This window comes from Pongo abelii, chromosome 2 (genome assembly GCF_028885655.2).
Source record: "Pongo abelii isolate AG06213 chromosome 2, NHGRI_mPonAbe1-v2.0_pri, whole genome shotgun sequence".
In the NCBI taxonomy this organism is placed as follows: domain Eukaryota; kingdom Metazoa; phylum Chordata; class Mammalia; order Primates; family Hominidae; genus Pongo; species Pongo abelii.
Window position 1 is genome coordinate 21,768,212 of NC_085928.1, and position 20,079 is coordinate 21,788,290.

General features: G+C 35.7%; 1 protein-coding gene and 1 long non-coding RNA gene across 4 annotated transcripts in view; both read left to right on the forward strand.

Moving 5' to 3' along the window:
- The window catches only part of LSAMP (limbic system associated membrane protein), a 648,138-nt gene that overhangs the window by 99,994 nt on the left and 528,065 nt on the right, over nucleotides 1-20,079 (forward strand). The window lies entirely within an intron of this gene.
- LOC134760986 (uncharacterized) overlaps nucleotides 342-20,079 on the forward strand; it is a 49,324-nt gene continuing 29,586 nt past the window's right edge. The window contains exon 1 of the long non-coding RNA XR_010139135.1: nucleotides 342-18,810. This is a non-coding gene — a long non-coding RNA (uncharacterized LOC134760986). The remainder of the gene's footprint in view (nucleotides 18,811-20,079) is intronic.

Consider the following 20,079-nt stretch of genomic DNA (forward strand, 5'->3'; position numbering starts at 1 on the left):
GATTTTGATTTTTGTATATGGTGAGAGACGGGGTCAAGTCTCATTCTTCTGTATATGGATATCCAGTTTTCTCAGGACCATTTATTGAAGAGATTGTCTTTTTCCCAATGTATGTTCTTTGTAGTTTTGTCAAATAAATGAGACATTTTTATACACTAATTCCCAATCAGCAGGCATACTTATTTTTTTAAGAAAAGAATTATCTTGAAAATGTGAAGCAGACTGTATAAATTGGCTTGCTGTTTTTTTCCTTACTGCAGATATTACTCAAATCTTAAAACTCAGAATATTTATGCACATATAAATGTGAAAAACAAATATATATATATATATATATATATATGGTAAAGAACAAGTTAATGTTATGTCATGGATTTTATTTTATAGAATCAATAGCTAATACAATGAACTACTTATTTGAATCACTGTTGAAGCCAGTTATATATTATTATGTAATAAACAAACAGCATCTATACTGGAATGCTGGAGAATCAGTCATGCCATTTGATATACATGTGTGTTTATCTCAGTCTTCTAAATTCCCTCTTCCTCAAGAAAATATAACACACATGCGCACACACACACACACACACACACACACACACATACACCCAGAGAGAGAGAGAGAGAGAGCTTTTTATGTAGTTTTGAAGTCTTTGATTACTTTCTCCGTATTTCCCTCTGGAAGTACAAAACCATTGATGATGCCCCAATGTCTATCCTGGTCCTATTACTTTCTTTTGAGAATGCATAAGTAGTAGATATATGTTTAGTCTTTCCTCTGGCAGACTGTAAGGCAACCTACCATAAAACATTGCATTTGCATGCAATGCCCAAGTCAGCTTTAAACTTGAAGGATCTCCTTCATCTCTGTGAGCTGTAAAATTTTATAATTGTGTGATTCTAGCTATGAGGAAATATTTAAGCTTCTTCATTGCCAAGGGAAAGCCACTGGGACTATGATTCTGCAAATTCAACAAAGACTAACTCACAACAATGTTTTGGTAATTGCCAGAGCCATGTCTCCAATAGTGGTAGAGACAGTGAAGGCTGAAATGGCTAGGCCTGAACTAAGGTGTTTGTAACAAGGTGGTTATAAATAGCAGTACACATGAAGGAGCAGGTAGCATCAACAAGGTGTGGAGTTTGCATAGAAGTGTCTGACCTTGGGAATACCTGCTTTGGATTTTGATTCAGGGATGTCTTGGAAAGAACCAAGAGTATATGGCTGGAACACTGGAAAAGACAGGACAATCAGTTAATTTCAGATCTGGGTATGAGGGTTAAGCAAGACCAACTATTCAATTAGCTAACAGCTTTTTAAATATCCCCTGATCAGAATTAAAAGTTCATGTTGGCATTAAGTGACTCCAGCTTCAAGGGTGAAAAGGAAAATGTGGGAAGGGTTTTAGCAGATCCTGATAATACCGTCTTCAGTCAAACTCTATTAGTAATTCTCATAGCTGTCAAGTTCAGAATAAAATTTTTTACAAAACCATTGAATGGAAAGTCAGTTGGGAAATCTTATAAGCTCTCCTACAATGATTTTTATGAACTTTATTTTAATTGGATCATTAAGTTAATAGATACAAATGACTATTTCCTGAAGTAGGTTAATAATTTAGAATCCAGTGTTCGTGTGAACGTGCTCATATATGTAAACTTTCAGTGGAAATTATAAAACCAATGCACTTCATTATATGAAAATATGGGATGGAAAATGAATTGCTTGATTTTATTACATAATATCTCTATACTCTTTGCCTCTTCTCTCCATTTTTTGTATTGTCACTGGTCTAGATAGTTCTGGAAAGAGGTTTATACTATCCTAATTTTAAAGATTCATATATAACAATTCAATTCAGTACAGAATTATGGAGTGTACTCTGCATGTACTGGATTATCTGGGTAGGAGGATGTAGAGGAACCCAAATTAGATGGGAAGACAGGATCTCTGTCTTCAAGAAGTGTATGGTCCTTTTAAAAAATATAACTTTTGCATATGAAGTAATTAAATAACAATACCAAGGCAGTTTATAATAAAGTGTTAAATTAAATATTATCAAGTACTATAATTATATGGTTCCAACTATAACTCTTTCACAGAACTAGCCAGAGTTAATTGATCATTTTGAGTAATTCACTAAAAGAGTAGATGAATAAAATTTATCTTTGTCTAAATTTTCCCAGTTAGGTCACCTAACCCTTTTTATAACTTCTTCATATTTCTAGGCATGCAGTATTATTAACCCTCATTTCCTCTTGGTTTGCCTGCAGCTGTATCTCTGTCTCATGAACCTAATGTTTTTGTTTAAGCATACCACCCTGATTATCCAGAGGTCAGATTCTAGCTAATCACTTCCATCCAGAACATGTCTTTGAACACACACAAGAACAAGTGAGAAAACTCTAAGGGTACAGAGCCCAGCTGAATGAGTTGTAGAGGAAGCTGACCTGTATTTAGAATCTTAACGAAGTTAGGTATGAAATTCTACATTTTACAAAAAGAAGCAAACATCTCTTTGTTCAGACAACCGATGACACAGGGAAGAAACTGTACGGCTATAAACTTTGGACAAGTGTTTGAACCTTTTCACATTGAGTCAAATAACCCTATATAAATATTCAAGACATTCCAAAAAAGTCATTATTATACAATGCAGCAAGTGCTTGTTGAAGTGAAATACATACGAATTAAAGAAAGTGATTGATATGTTTTATAATTAGTTACAAGAAAAACTGTTAAAACAAAAGCATGTTTTTTAAGATTAATGAGATAACTTTCAGTTATTTGAATGTTTTACTTTGAGGTACATCGCATTCTCTGGAGAGACTAGGTAAAAGAACTATTGCTATGTATCTAACAGAGACCATTTCCATATTAGAGCACAAAACTTCAAAGGAGATTTATTTAATGACCCATCATTAGACTCAGTTTTGTCCCTAGCTGACAGTATAAAGTAAACGAGGTTGGCTTGCCTTTTCTCAGTTCTTCTGTCTCTACTTGTGACTTCTCTCACTGCCTTCAGTTTCTCTTTGCACTACTTACCATATGAGGTCCCTTAGGGCTCATGTAAGTTAGGGTTGAATGGCAAGATCCCATGCTCTGGATCGATCTCATTGTCTTTTTCCTCAACCCAACTCCTTCATAGTATGTACTTTAGAACTTTGTTCTCTGCTAGCTGCCATGATAAACTAATTCCACATCAATGATAATCAGGTATTCGTTCAACCCAACTCCTTCATAGTGTGTACTTTAGAACTTTGTTCTCTGCTAGCTGCCATGATAAACTAATTCCACATCAATGATAATCAGGTATTCGTGGAGTGATGTGTGGATTTTAAAGGATCCCTTTGTGTTGACTACCCTAGTGGTGGAAACGTCAGAGAAGTCATGGAATAATTTTATAAGAAGTGGAACTTTCTGCTTGAATACCTAGAGTTGGTGTCTCCTTCCACTGCCTGTACAAATGGTGAAGTGGTGAACCTTTTAACCAAACTGTGGAGCTGATGAAGAAGCATGACACAGTATTTGAAGGGTTAACTAAAATTTCCTCTGACATTCTAAGTGCTATTTTACACACTTTGTTCACTGAAAGAGGATGATATATATCCACATGTTGGGGATATTAATACATTGAAATAAGGAGTTAATTGATATTTGTCCCTGAGAAACAATGAGATATACTTTTGTTTGGTTTCTAGTTGAATATTTCCTTGAACTTCCTTGAAGATTTCCAGACCTCCAAATGTATTTATTCACATTACGTGTGAGCCAGCTAGTTTGAAGGGAATGATACTGGATAGCAAAAGAACCTTTCACATTTCAGCCGCATTCCAGATAAACAGACAACAGTTTCTAGGGCTCTGCTTCTATTCATTTAATTAGTTCATCACCGCCATCCATTCTGTAGTTTCCAGTGGAGTATTCTTATAATTATTGGGAAGAGTCTGTTTAGTCCAGGCTGATGAACTCTTACTGTATTGAGTTGACAAGGAACATAATTACATGTAATATGAGAGCTCAGAATGTATGGGTACATATGTGAATATGCTGCTGACTCTGGAAAATTCTTCAGAATCCCTTTCCAACATAGCCATGGTGAACTCTCCTGCCATTCCCCTGTCAGGTTCCAAAGCTACTTCTCCGTTACTCAGAGACTAATGCTGCTGAGGTGTCCTCATTCTGTATCTTCTCCCTTCAGATGTCTAGCTTTTGATCATTTTCCTGTTTAATGGCATCTCCATTGGAAGGTAGGGTGTGGGAAATAAACAAAGAGAAATTTAAACTAATCAATGGTATTGTATGTAGGACACAGCAGGTGCACTGCCTTCACTCTCAGCAATGCAGCTCTTTCTTCAATTCTTCTCCCCCAAATCCAAACTTTTGAATCCTTCCTCTTTTATGCAAACTCTTTCAATAAACTCTCAGGCAGTTTATTGAAACTTTCAGGGCTGAAAAAAAAAAAAAAAAAGCTTCTTTACAAAAAGTACCGAGGATGTTATAAAGGCAAATCCCCTGGCAAAAATGGGTATAGTCATCCCTCCTTCTCTGTGGAAGAAATGTTTCAAGACCCTCAGTGATGCCTGAAACCATGGATGATACCAAATCCACAAATTTAGTGCCTTTTCCATCTTAACCAAGCACTTATCATGCACTGTGGCACTTCATAACTTTTACAGTTTAAAGTGACAGCAAAACCGGCACGGATTTCTTTTATCCTTCTTCACAAGTTCACGGATAGAAGATTCGTTCTTACCGTAGACCTTAGCAACCTCAGCATACAATTTTTTTCTTCTCTTATTAAGTAAAGAACTTTCACCTTTTCATGTTAAGGAAACACTTTATGGCTTCTCTTTGGCATGTTCAAATTGCTAGCATCACTACTTATGTGCTTTGGGGCCATTATTAAGTAAAAAAAAAAAGAGTTCCTTGATATAAGCACTGTGATACCATGGTAGTTGATCTGATAACTGAGATGGCTGCTAAGTGACTAATGCAGGGATGAGCTGGACAAAGGGATAATTTATGTCCCAGGCAGGACAGAACAAGATTGATCTGAGATTTCATCACCATACTCCGAATGCAGTGCAATTTGAAACTTATGAATTGCTTATTTCTAGAATTTTCCATTTAATATTTTCGAACTGCAGCTGAGAGTAACAGAAATCATGGAAAGTGAAACCACCGATAAAGGAGGACAGTCATATGGGGTACATAGTGTCAGCAATTAGTATTTGTGTGTCCTTAACACACAAATAGTTGTACCTCTGCAGGGCTCAGATGCCCTTATCTGCAGAATACTTAAATGGTGAAAGAATACAGTTAAATTTTAGTTAGACTGGCATTTATTTAGCACCTGCTATGTGCTGTGACTGGAAATTAATTCTTCTGATTCCTGGGCTCATTTCCATCCTCCACTTACTCTTTTATTTATTAGCTCTAATCTTCTTAATCAATTATTTTAATATCCAAAGTAAAATATGTACAAATAAAAAGGTATAAAGAAGACACTTAAAACCTCTTCCAGCTTTACATCGCCAACATGTAGCCTCCCTGAAGTAATTAAATGTAATACATTCAACAACTTGGTATATTCTCATATATTTTCCTTCCATATTCACACAAAATATACAAACACATGCACATGTTCAGAAAACATGTAAATATACTTCACCTCTTCATATCTTTCAGGATTCTGCCCAAACGTATTCTTTTTTTATTTCCCCAGAGAGACTTTTCTTCACCACCCTGTTTGAAGTTAGTATCCCCTTAACCATCGTTGCCTCATTGGAAATCCCAGGCGTGTGACTACATTGCTTTATTTTTCTCCTATAACACTTAGCACCAGATATAATATATATTTTATTTATTCATTTATTTGTGTGTGAGAGAGTCCTCACACCTTACAATATATTTTGTGAGGGTCAATATTTGTGTCTGTTTTGTTTACTGCTGCAACCCAATACTATAACAGTGCCTGACAGTAAATGCTAAATAATTATGAAGGAATATGTGAGTGTGTGTGTGTGTGTGTGTGTGTGTGTGAGAGAGAGAGAGTGTGTGTGTGTAGTTTTTTTTGGGGGGGTCATTATTCTGTTTTTTTTTTAATTTAAAGTGTGATGATACTAAGTAAATAACTGTACAGTTTGCTTCTCATACTAAAAAAATCCAGCAAGAAGAATAGACACATATCTAGTATATTTTCTAAATTTTGAGATACGTAATATTCCACAGTATGGACTTCACATCATACTTAATTATTCTAATATTGATGGATAGCCAGTTGTTTTCATTTTTTAAATTGAGAAACAATATTATACACTTTCAATATTATCCTTATGTGCTGGTGCTTTTATTTCTAAAGCATAATAATAATAACTGTTATTGATTGCTTTTAGTGCAGAACTTTTCTAAACACTTTACATCCACTAACTCATTTAATTTTCCCAATAGTCCTATTCATTAGATATAGATATTATCCACATTCAGTGGAATACAACTGAGGGAAACAAGGCACTGGGAGTGTAAGTAACTTGCCCAGTGTCACAGGTCTGCCGAGAAGCTAAGCCAAGATTGAAATTCCATGAGTCTGAACCAAGAGACTGCTTTCCTAAAAATTATACAGATTACAAAAGTAGGATTGGCTTGTCAAAGATAATACATATTTTAAATGTAATATCTTTGGCCAGGTAATTTCTGAATATTAATTTTGTCACCAACTATAAATAAGAGTGTCACCAATAATAAATAAAAGTATTTGTTTCCCTTTATCCTCTTCAGGAGATTTTTTATATTTTCATCTCATTTTATGATATGTTAAATTTTTGCAGAAGTAATAGGTTAAAAGGAAAGATGTTTTGAATGCAGCTTCTAGCGAGGATTAATTCTGTGGTTGGGAATTAATACGAGTTTGTATATATTGCTTTACAGGTAAAAAATGTCTGTCACAAATGCTTTTGGTGAAATGGAAATGAAGGCTAATTTCTGGTGGTTACACAGTCATGGCCTCTAAATTACTATTAAGGTTACAGGGATTTAAAAAATCCCTATTCCTAGCAATGAGGCTGTTTCTAACCACCACTTCCCCTTCCTTCTCATAGGACAGGATGAAACAAACCTTGAATGTCAGATGCTTTGTTAAAGAAAAAGGAAGGTAAATGCATGACAGTGAAATCAGAGGGCCAAATACACTTGGGCTGTTGTTTTGGTATGGGTTCGTTATTCACTTAGTCTGCCATATGAGAGGTTTTCAAGAATGCAATTATAGCTGAGTTTATTCTGACCTGGATCAAATTCATTGTACCGAGGCATGAAGAGAATATGATCCCTTAGCAAAGGGGTCTATATTACAAACAACAGGTCGTGAATGAGAAATGAGACCAAATTTATTCAATTGTAAAATTGCCAACCTATCATGAATAATTTCTATCCTTAGGGTGACTGTATAGTTGATGGTTCAAACTGTGAAACTTTGAGAGTGGAAGGATTGCTACCGATAATTATGCTGGAGTACCAGATATACACTGAGACCTTTCCTGGGAAGCAGAGATGTATAGTCACTCTACATACCCCAGATTCTGATTTTTTATTTTTCCCACACTGATGCTTCAAAATCTGCTTGTAAAAAAATACTGGCTAAGTGATGGACAGTAGTATTTTTCATCTCATTCTCTTTTTATGTCTGTCTTTCCTTGTCCCTCTTTCCTTTTCTCATTCGTTATTTTTCTGCCATGCCATATTCTTTCATTTTAAAATATAATATTTCTATTTCCGATTGATAAGAATATAAATAAAAGCAAAAGATGAGCTGAAGTTGGCTGTGGGCTTCTTGGGTTCTAGTGTGGATACACCATGAGCTATGGTCCCGTCCTCTTGGTTTTTTCTGCGCTTACCCTTTTATTTTACTGTCACGTTACCTACAATTTCTGCCTAATAGTTATTCTAAAATAGAAATTCTTGAATTCCATGAAAACAAATATATCTAAATATTTTAAAAGAAAATAGGGTGGGTTGGGGGAGACAGAGACAGTGACTGAACTAGCTAGTACAAGAAAGAGAACACAAGGAAGTTTATATCAGATATAAGTTATCAAATCCTTCAACCACAGTTACTATCAATTCTCTATACACACATTAAGTTGCTGCCTGACTGTGTTAAATGAGACCAAAATTAATTTGCCTGTAAGTCTGGTGAGAGCCAATATTTGTTTTCTGAAGCAGTTATTTGACTGACCTACTAACTGTGAAAGTACTTCTTCAAGTTAAGGGTTAGGATAGGGAAGAAGAAGCAAGTTCTGTATGGACAAGCAAAAGATTGGCCCTTACCATCAAATCTCCTGTCATAAAGAGTGAATAGAAGGAAGGATTGTTATTATTATGACTTTGGTTTTATTTAAGTATAAAAGTATCAGCACTTTAATGCTCAAAGTATAGCCATAAGCAAGATTAGAAAAATGTACTTGCTGTGTATTGTTCCAGCAACACTCTGGGTTTGCCCTACATTTGTGGAAAGTTGGTTTTCTGTATTAGTGTTTTATCATAAACCGAGTATCATTTGTATATTTTTCAAAATTACATAAATAAATCATTTTATCATTTTATTTATTAAGTCCAGAAACTGATTTTAGGGTAGAGGGATGAGTTGTGCTTTTTAATCTTACTCTGGTGGATAAATGAACATATGGATTCAAAGGTGTTGAGTGAGAGAAGACTCTTGATATGTTAGAAGGCCACTGCTCTAGGATATGTGTAGAAACAAAACTGACACATAGTAGGTACTTAATGAATGTTTGTTGAATGAATAAATTTTCAGGCCTGCCTGAAATATCTATGTGACATGTGTCAACACATACAGCCTCTCTGGTACTCAGTATCATATTCTGAAAAATGAAGGTGTTAGATAAGGATTTCTAACAACTGTTTTATTTCTAAAATTCTGTAATGCGTGGTGGCTCACACCTGTAATTCCAACACTTTGGGAGGCCAAGACGGGCAGATTGCTTGAGCTCAGGAGTTTGAGACCAGCCTGGACAACATGGTGAAACCCAGTCTCTACCAAAAATACAAAAATTAGCCAGGTGTGGTGGTGCATGTCTGTGGTCTCAGCTACTGTGGACGCTGAGGCGGGAGGATCGCTTGAGCCTGGGAAGCAGAGAGGTTGCAGTGAGCTGAGATGGTGCCACTACACTCCATCTTAGCCAACAGAGTGAGACCCTGTCACAAAAAGAAAAAAAAAAAAAAAGATAAAACTAGCCCTTAGAAAAAAAAATCATATTTCCTGAATTTAAGAGAAAAAAATCTCATTGGGCATGTAGGCTCACATAAAATTTTAAAATCTTATTAGTAGAAACATATAACAATGCAAAGTAGAATCCATCTTCTTGAAATGGAGATATGGTTATTTGCAATGAAAAAATTAGTTTATATTTTTGTAAGTTTTGACTGAGGTTCTAGAGTCTAATCCTTTTAGGATATATAGTAATTTTAATAATTTGCACCCAGACACTTTAATTGGTAGAATATACCCTGGTTTCTTCCTTCATCTCATTTCAGAACAGATTCTGCCTTTAGATTATGTGCATGGCACACCGTATTTATTTCTTTACCAAGTATGGCATTCACAGTAATGGAAAACACTAGTCGGAAGCAGTCCATAATTATTATGATTATCTCTAATTCTCTTTTCTGCTTCTCTGGGTTTTTGTTTATTTGTTTTGGTTTTGTCTTGTTTTGTTTTATCACATAAGAGCCTGAGCTTCTCTAGGCCCAGTAGCTGAACTAGTAACTGACACTGCTATACCTAATTTTAGGGAAACTTCCTGGGCTAGATATTAACAAAATATATTTTTTTCTTCTTTAAGTCAGTATAAACAAACAAACAAAACCCAAACAAATCTCGGAAGTTCTAAAAAATAACATTATTATGAAACTGGAGAAAAATAAATATCTAAAAAATAAAATTTTAAAAATCAATGAAATTATGAACAGTTTTATTACTGAATGTAACTAAGTATCCACCCAGTTGTAGTTTCTGAAATTTACTGGAGAAATACCATTCCAATGATTGCCATTTACATTAGGTAGTCATTTCTCTGTTCATTTACAGAAAAGAGAAGATACACCCCAAGTCCTGAACTGCAGGGCCGATATCTAGTTCCTCTCATTTCCCCAGATGACCCCTGCTCTGAGGGGTTGACAGCCCTGCAGAATTCTAATTTCTGCATTTTTACAATATTAAGTTACTTTATGACTATAGTGTAATGATAATGACAACAGTAGTAATGGGAGCTTGATATCTCATACTCAGTTGCTCTGTTATGTAGCCACACATTTTCTTTAATAAATTACTAAGAATCAAATCTCTTCCTTTTTTTTTGTACATTGGCTACTATTTGGTCTTAAGGAATCTTGCCTCATCAAGCAAAGCAGACAAATAGTAATCTCCGTGAGAGCAGAGGGCATCCTTATTATTTTATCCACAGTCCTTCACACAGTACATAGTGCAGAATTATGTGTTCAATAAATATGTGCTAAACAAATCAAATATGTAACAGGTACACACACATACATACACACAGGGATTACAATCTATTTGCTTATATCCTAAAGGAGATCAAAACAAGTTTTAAGGAATGCCTACAGTGAATAATATAGAAATCAAAGAGTGGGATCTAAATGGATTTACAGAAACCTATCTCTTTTTCATTGATTCTTGCTGGAAACTTTGGAGTTAGTCAAACTTGGCTTTGAACTTCAGTGCTAGACTAAGTAAATATTTATCCTCCCAGTTTCCTCTTCTTTAACATTAGGGTAATAATACTTAACTTCTTAGGGTTGTTGCATTGATTAAATATACATAGAAATCTCCTAACACATTTTGTATCTAGATTAATGGTTGTAGAGCTTGCATGAGAATTAGAGTTGAGATCATTTGGGGTGTGATTTTTGGGTGTTGGCACCAGGTGCTTTCAGATGTGACAATTAAAGGAGGTAGAGTGGAAGAGGCTAGAGGCAGGAGATTTCTTTAGTGAATATGGTATGGTGAAGGTAGGGTTATGAGTATAATAAAATCTTTTTTGTTGAATGATTTCTGGAATCTCCTTGCAAGTTTGCATGCAATTAAATTAAAATAATGTTCTCCCCCTCATCACCCCCTTCTTCCATCTTTGGCTGTTAATCATTTATTCTGCTTTGTACTTAGATTTTTTTTACCCCAAAGCCATAAGTGATTAATGGATTTCTGGGTTATTTGCATTTTCTTCTGCAATTTCTTTCTTTCAATCTAATCTTCATATATGCCTCTTGTCTGTACCATTATAATCACAGCAGAGTTGGGCTTTTAAGGAGAAAGTTCAGCACATTTGTGACCTAAAACTTGTAGCCAATCCATATAGCAGAGCTACTCAGCATTTGGGAAAACGTGGTGCCATTATCTACATGCTGCCATAGAAGCCGGGTAAGTTTTTATTTGCTTGCTTTTGGTACCCACCTGATGAACTTATTACTCTATAGTTTAATTCCTTGTATTTCATGAAAATTTTCTTTTTCCATGAATATTACCTAAATATTGTGACAAGGAGATTTTCATATATTATCCAATTTCTCTTTTACTCAGGAATAATACATTTACAGTCTTGTAATGTTTGTAGAGTGATGCTGTAATCTGAAAACTACAAACTACCAGTTTCCTTTGAAAAAAATCAGATGGCTACCCTATCTGGACATAGTGGAAATGAAGCTAGACTGTTCAGGTTTCTGTGTGTCTATACGGTTCAGGGTGACCTGCATTCCATCTTTTGCTTATGCTGTGTTGACCCAGGCCATGCTTTTTGAAGATGAAGAAATTTATGAGATATGGCAAAAATAGTTCTTACGTTTAGCCACTAATAATCAACACAGAGACCCATGCTATCAGTGAACCAGGAATGACCTGAATCGATCATAAAGATTGCCTGTGGCCAGCAGTACAGGCCATTTTATACATGGCATGGTGCATTTTACTGAGCATGTTTGGCTAAACTGGCTGCCTCAGGTGACTATCTTGTTTCCATTAAAGCACTTGTATTAGGAAATTACCTGAAACCTAAGAAGCTATTTTCTTTACTATTAGAATATAAATAACAAGTGGACCCTGGTGATTATTATATTGCTTCCACATTCGCCACCAATCCCTTCAGGCCAGTCAGTGGCAGATCTAGGGTGGGTTTTTACTCTGTTTGCATTGCCTACTTTCAGGGTCACCAACCTGTCCTTTCTGTAACTTAGGGGCTCTTTAGTGACCCGTGTTTCACTGTGTTTGCTCTACAGCAGATGTCTGACTTTTTAAAGTTTCCCCTGAGCAAGATATCCTGTCTTTCCAAATCCATCACAAATAGGTGCAGAAATTTCACATTTTCTTTCCACTCCAGGGATCAGCGATGGATGGTCAAGGCAGTTTTTTGTTGTTGTTGTTGTTGTTTTGTTTTTGTTTTCTATTTTTCCACTTTCGTGTGCTAACCCATGATACTTCATTACTTACTTTGTTCCTAAATTGTATCTCCTTAGTATTGTAAATACTTAACACATAATGGAACAACTATTCAACTCTCTTTCACTTTCTTTCTTACATTTTCACTTTGGAAAGAATCCATCAATATTTACTCTTGAATCATGAAAATGATCCTACAGTCACTGAATTATAGAATCATAGAAAGTTAGAGCTGAAAAGAAGCTAAGTTGTATTTCTCTTGCATCTATGCTTCCAATAGAGCATATCTTGGATCGTTGTAACTGCATGAAAATTTCCCCCATGCAGCTTCCTATGTCATAAAGCATGTCACATGCTCTTGATGTTTGGGGTTTTAATGGAAAACCCCAAATATCTATTAAATTGAGCCCGTTCAATCTCTAAGACTATGCTGCAGCTATTTTCACAGCTCTGAATAGTATAGAAGGCATTTCAAAATATAAGCTTTTTCCAACTGAAAGCTTAGGGAATGTCATTTGAAGGTCACAGGGATGATCCATATCAAAACATATTCCTCATCTGTTGAACAGAGACTTCTTTGTGGAGAAAAATAATGTATTATCCTTTGTTCATACATTTGAGAAATGTATTAAACTGTTATCTAATATACTAGCATCTTAGTATAAATTGGTTCAGTCCTCTATTTTCTTTCCTTTATTGTTTTACTTAGAAGAGGAAAGTTCCTAGAGATTGATCATCAAAAGAAAGATTTGATGTGCATTCTGGAAATAAGGATGAGGACATTCAATTTAGTCTAAAGAGTGGGGTAATGGAGATCAGTATTTAAAAAGGTGCTGAAACCACAGTACACGAAATGCAATTGTTCCCAGTAACAACTCCCAACTGCTCAAGTTTCTCTACCTTGCAATTGAGAAGAGGGTCTCTCCAGTACTTTCCAATGACATCATGGCAAATAAAGGACTATTGTTAGTATGGTTGATGTCAGGATGTTATCTAAATCACTAACCTCATACTAAGTCTGCCCTGTCCCCTCTTAGATGCTTTTCCATGGCATTTTAATAGTATTACTGTTATTTTACATTTATATAGCCCTTTTCTCTGAGGGAAATTACACCTTTCAAATGTTGACTTAGTGCTACCCCAGCCCTGTTAGTCATTGCTTATCCAGCCAATACATGTTTAGCTCCTTTAATCTTTTTCCATAAATACATCATTCCATTTCTTTCATCATTTCAGTGCTATTCTCCGTACTCAGTCCAATTTCTCAACACATTTCAAGTGTCGAGGAGCCTGATGGTACCTTAGCCGAACCAGAGTCAAGGAAGGCGGGAGTCATTTCTCTACATTTTTGCTCTGCCCCAACATAATGGATCATTGTATTCAGTTCAAAATAGCATCAGCCCCTTTGGCAGCCATATCATATTGCAAACTGATATCTAATTTGTCCTCCATTATCAGCTCCAGGTCTTTTTTCAGCATTACCACTCACCAGGTTTCTCCTGTCCACTGAATTACTTTGCTCAAGATATATTGGTTTTCATTTTTCTAGGCTGAATCTCATTTTGTGATTTTCAAGTCATATTACTATCCTCCTCTGGTCAATTTATATGACATCTGAGGAGTCTCAAAGGTGCCTGCCATACATCTTCACTTATCACCTGCAAAGTTCATTAATAAGCTATTTCCACTGTTTCCTTATCTAGGAGATCATGAAAATAATGAAAATAATCCTTCTTCCAGGTAATTTTAAAAGAGATTTAATAGAACCTGAGCTAACACTACACCACCACCACCACCAACAAAAAACACTTTTTAACACTATTTTTATATATAATATTAGTTTTTTTCTACTTCTTTGTAGTTTAAATTACCTAAGTTAATTTGGATTACATTCTTAATAAAGATTTTCAGAGTTTGCTGATATTTATATATTTTCATAGAGACTCCATTTTATCTATGCATAACTTGGAGTAGTTAAAATAAAAATCCATTTTTAAAGTGTTTAAATGTCATTACCTTAGCTACTTGGAAGCCATCTGGATCCATAAAAGGATCATTTAGCTTCTCTTGTCTCCATATGCCACATAAGTAATTGTATCAACTTCTTTTATAGGGGGACTGAGGATGATACATATAGAGCTCATCAGAAATGTTTTCTTCTCCTATGTTGAAAGAGCCAGAGAAAATTACAAAGAATTGCCCAACTGGATGTGGTTATGTAGTATCACTTTCAGAGAGTCTAGACACGGAGAATTAGAAAGAGACATTGATGTGTTATAATAATTCCTAGGTTCTGAGGTTTACTGAGCAGTAAAGGCACTTTTTCTAATAGAGCCTTGAATCTGAGTTTACACGCAGTATTGTCTGTAGACTGTGTGACAGATCTATACTGATATTTTTATTTGTAGATAGAAGCCATGGTTAGTAACAAAATACGTAGTTTTTTTTAACGTAAATACTACTATTATATGCATGTCTGGAGATTATTTTAATATTTAAAAATGACTCCTCATATGGGCAAATGTTGGGTTCACTGATCTGCAATAAATATTTCAATAAAATATCTCATCTGTGTAAGGAATATGTTGGGAGGGACAGATAGTACTTTTTTCCATCTTGAGATTTGTTTGACATAATTTAGATGCATTGTGTTGATTTTCCTCAATTGTAAGGGGTAATAACTTTGATCTACACTGGGGTATGTAGAGATCTTTGTTATTTAGTTAGAATGGTGTCTGCAACAACACCAAAAAAGAAAACAGCAATACATATTAAATTTTCACTGTGAGAATTTATTCTCCTATGTAACAGGAAACATGTCAGGCACATTCATACACAGTGCCACTTTTAATCTTTATTGCAGTCTTAAGATATGCTTTTCCCTCTACTTTACATTTTAGAAAACTTGTCTTCTCAGAGCCTGCAGACTAAATTACCCAGAGTCACACAGGTTTTAACAGAATGATAGGGATAATTGAGTGACAGAGCTAGAACTATCAAATTCTCTAATCCTTGCTCTGTTCCCAGTGCCTTGCAAACTTTCTAGTCATGCTGTATGTTCTACCCCTCAACTTTTAACTGTAAAATAACCATGTTGTTATACTCTAGACTCTGGGTCAGGAATTTGGGCAGACAGTGGAGACAGCTTGTTTCTGCTTCATGATGTCTGGAAATTCATCACTGAAGCCTGGGAGTTACTCTGTGGCTTTGAATGGCTCAGTGGTTGGTAACTGGTAATATCTGGATGCATCGTCACTTAGATATGTGGCAATTAATGCTAGCTGTTGGCTGGGATCTCAGCTGGGGAAGTCAGCCAAGATGCTTACGGTGACGTCTTCATGTGAAGCATGACAAAACTCAGACTTCTCATCTGGTGGCTCAAAGCTCTGAAGGAAAAGTATTTTGAGAAAATCAGGCAGAAATTCTATTGCCTTTTATGATCTAGCCTTGGAAATCATAGAGTATCACCTCCTCTGTGCTCTACCAGTCAATCATTCCCTAAGCTTAGTCCAGGTTCCAAGGGAGAGAATGTAGACCCTACTTCCCCATTGGAAAGTGTCAATTTTCAGACATGTTTAAAACCTTTACAATTCAGTATCATAAAAAAAAAAAAAAAAAAAAAAAAAAAAAAACTTCGTTAGTGGCTGTGATAGTCATTCAGTTCTGCTGATTGTTTTAAATTTTTGAAGAACCCTCTTTCTTATGGCTTTGGTTTATTTGCTATGGGTCTTAACCATGGCTACAAGTCATCTCTGGAGAGCATGATAAATCTATCAGTCCTGGAATCCACTTCAAATTTTCTCAAAAAAAAAAAAAAATCTGTAGGAGGGGAGTACAGGAATATGTAGTTTCACCAAGTTCCTGGTGATTCTTAGGTAGCTGGCCTGACCTACGCACCAAGTTTTACTTACACCACTCTCTACAGATAGGGTTGTTATCAAAAGCCTACCTGGTAAACTCCCTGGCCTCTGCTTTTAACGCATCCTATCATTCTCATATTTTCCCTCTGCCTAGGAAAGGCACCTGAACCTTTATAAAATATCACCTTTAGATTTGCAAGTAGAATCCTGAGAGCTTCCTTCTTCATCTCATCCGGAATGGATGACAACACTCTAACAAAGTCTTTGCTGAAACTATCACAGCAGGAGGTGTACCAGCTTAAAGCTGTTGGTTGATAATCACGCTACTGTGAATGGTTGGGCTAGTAGCACCCAGCGATTCGATTTGAATATTTATGACTTGATGTGTTCACAGAAGTGCCACCTTGGGGTGCCACTGCAGCAGCTCCAGTCCAGTGAAAACATCTTCAAAACATCTTCAAAGAGCCTCGTCAGCTTCCTTCAGCATTATTTTCAGGTTTAGAATTAGAGGAGAATGACAGTCCACACCTCAGAAAGAACCCTGATAAAATCTATTAACTCCTTCTCCCCTTACACATCCATCTTTTAGCTGCAGCAGCAACCAGTCCCTTCAGTGGAAATTTTATCACTACTTGAATTGAAAATAAAAGAGTAAGGATTTTAGCACTACTTGAATTGAAAATAAAAGAATAAAGATGCTTCTAGCTTACCTGCCTGTCTGTGGTTTTCAGATTATGAATTTTACAAACAGATTCATCTCCACATCAAGATTGTATGTGGAGATGTCTACTATCCATACATGGAATGGGAGAGAAGAGGCTATAAAGGAACAGCTGGGGAGGATAAAGATATTTCTGTAGATTTGAGGCTGAAAGGGCACTTGGTAATTATCTTGAGTAAGGAGCAGGTCACTAAGGAAATTGTCCTGCAATTCAATAGAGAGGGTACTATATAAACCCTACAGTATTTATCCACAGGATAGGAAAGGCAAACTCAGCTTCCTAAGCTCCCTGGACCACAGTCATCCTAAACTCCAATCACTTCTTCATAGCTATGTCTAGAGGAGGATAAAAGGTGATGATGAAAGAGAATCCTTTCCACAAATCTTTCACAAAGTTGAGTGTCTTTGGAAAAGGTAGGTAAAACAAGCAAAAATCAGCGAAAGCCAAGTTTAATTATTTGTAGGACTGGAATAAGGTTGTGGAGGAAAAGAAGCAAATAGGTAACATTTTCTCTTCCTTTCTTTCCTCTTGGGTGATTTCAGACTGGGCCTAGCTATCTATTTCTTTAAAGTGTAATTCTTAGACAACTTATATCATAATCCTTTATGGGAAAAACGAAGATGTCTGGAACCCACCTTACATCTACTGAATCAGCAATTCTGGGAGTGGGATCCTAGAATCAGAATTTATAATGAGTTGCTCACTGACTCCATTACATACTTGAATTGAAGAAGGATTGACCTAGACCCTGCTATTGCTTGGATCTGGAAAGAGCGTTCCTAAATGTTTTTGTTAACATGCACCTACCTTTTCTCTGTCCTTGACTCTCAATGAGACCCAGGGGCACTAAGAGGGTCTTTTGAAGTTTGATGTTGTTAAGTGGTTGACTTTTATAGGTAGTAAGAGTCTTCTTTGTTATTAATTAATCATTGGGTCAGCAAGCATTCTAAAGGACAAAGCTAGCTAGAGTGCAACATACAGTAAAAATACCCTTTGGTTTTTGACTAAAAGTTAGAGATTATGTGCTATATCTCAACCCAGTAAAACTGCTTGCCCAAATGGCTGTTATAATTTTCCTAGCACTAGATGGAGCAATGGAGGCTGTGTAACGTTCTAATCAATGTAGGGTTCGAACAGATATCAAATTATGTATGATTTTTTCCCTAGGTTTTTTATTGTGTCAAAATATATGTAACATAAAATTTCCCATTTCAAATGTGTAGTTTAGTGCACCAAATACATCATAATGTTGTGCAACAGTTACCACCATCCATCTCTGTAACATTTTTTCTATTGTAAAACTGAAACTCTACACTCAATAAACAATAACTTTCCATATTCCCTTACTTCCAGGCCCTGCAACCACCATTCTACCATCTGTCTATGATTTTGACTATTCTAAGTACCTCATAAGTGCAATCTTATAGTATTTGTCATTTTGTGACTGATTTATTTCATTTAGCATAATTTCTTTAAGGTTCATCCAAGTTGTAACATGTCAGAATTTATGCTTTTTTTTCAAGACTTAATATCCATTACACACACGCACACACACATATGTGTGTGTGCGTGTGTGTGCCAAATATGGTGTATATATTAGACTTAGCCATTCATTTATTAATGAACACTTGCATTGCTTCTACATTTCAGTTGTTGTGAATAACATTACTGTGAACATGGGTATATAAATATCTCTTTGAGACTCTGCTTTCAATTATGTTGAGTTTATACCTAGAAGTGGAATTGCATTTTCATATGGTAAGTATATTTTTAATATTTCGAGGCATTGCCATACTGTTTTCCATAGCAACTATACCATTTTGCATTCTCACCAACAGTACCAAAGGGTTCCAATTGCTCCCCATCCTCACCAACATTTATTTTCTCTTGACAGTAGCCTTCTGTTATTTTGAGAGTAGCTACGAAGAAGTGAATACTTTGTCAACAATGGGTGTGAGAGGGTATCTCATTGTAGTTTTTATTTGCTTTCCACTAATGATTACTGATGTTGAGCATCTTTTCACGTGCTTGTTAGCCACTTCTTTGGAGAAGTGTCTATTCAGGTTCGTTGCCCATTTTTGAATCGAGATTTTTGTTTTTCTGTTTTTAAATGTTGGGTGCTTTCTCCATATTCTGAATGTTAATTATTTATCAGACAGAATTGCAAATATTTTCTACCATTCTGTAGGCTATCTTTTGCTGATAGTGTCTTTCAATGCACAAAATTATTTTTAATTTCCAAAAGTCCACCTTGTCTTTTTTGTCTATTCTTTTGTTGCCTATGCCTTTGGTGTCATAGCCAAGATATCACTGCCAAATCCAATGTCGTGAAGTTTTTGTCCTATGTGTTTTTCTAAGACCTTCACAATTTTATGTCTGATATTTGGGTCCTTTATTCATTTTGAGTTCATTTTTATATGATATTAGGCAAGGGTCCAACTTCATTCTTTTGCACGTGAATATCCAGATTTCTTAGCACCATTTGTTGAAGAGACTGTTCTTTTCCCATTGCATAGTCTTGACAGCCTTGTCAAAAATTATTTGACCATATACACTGTTTACAGCTGAACAATAGTTCAACTTATAATTTTTTTACTTCATGTCAGTGTGAAAGGAAAACATCTTGAGTAGAAACTGTAAGTTCGATACCCATACTACCATTGTGTTTTTCGCTTTCAGTACAGAATTCAATAAATTACATGATATATCCAACACTTTATTATAAAACAGGATTTGTATTAAATAATATTGCCCAACTTTAAGCTAATGTAAGTGTTCTGAGCATGTTTAAGGCAGGTTAGGCTAAGCTTTGATGTTTAGTAGTTCAGGTGTGACAAATGCATGTTTGCCTTATGATAATTTTCACGTATGATAGATTTATCAGGACATAATCCTGATGAACAGATGATAGGTTTAGCAGGTGCCCACCATAAGTTAAAGGACATCTACACATGCAAAATTTCTTTCTGGGCTCTCTATTCTATTCCATTGGTTTATATGTGTGTCTATATGCCAGTGCCACACTCT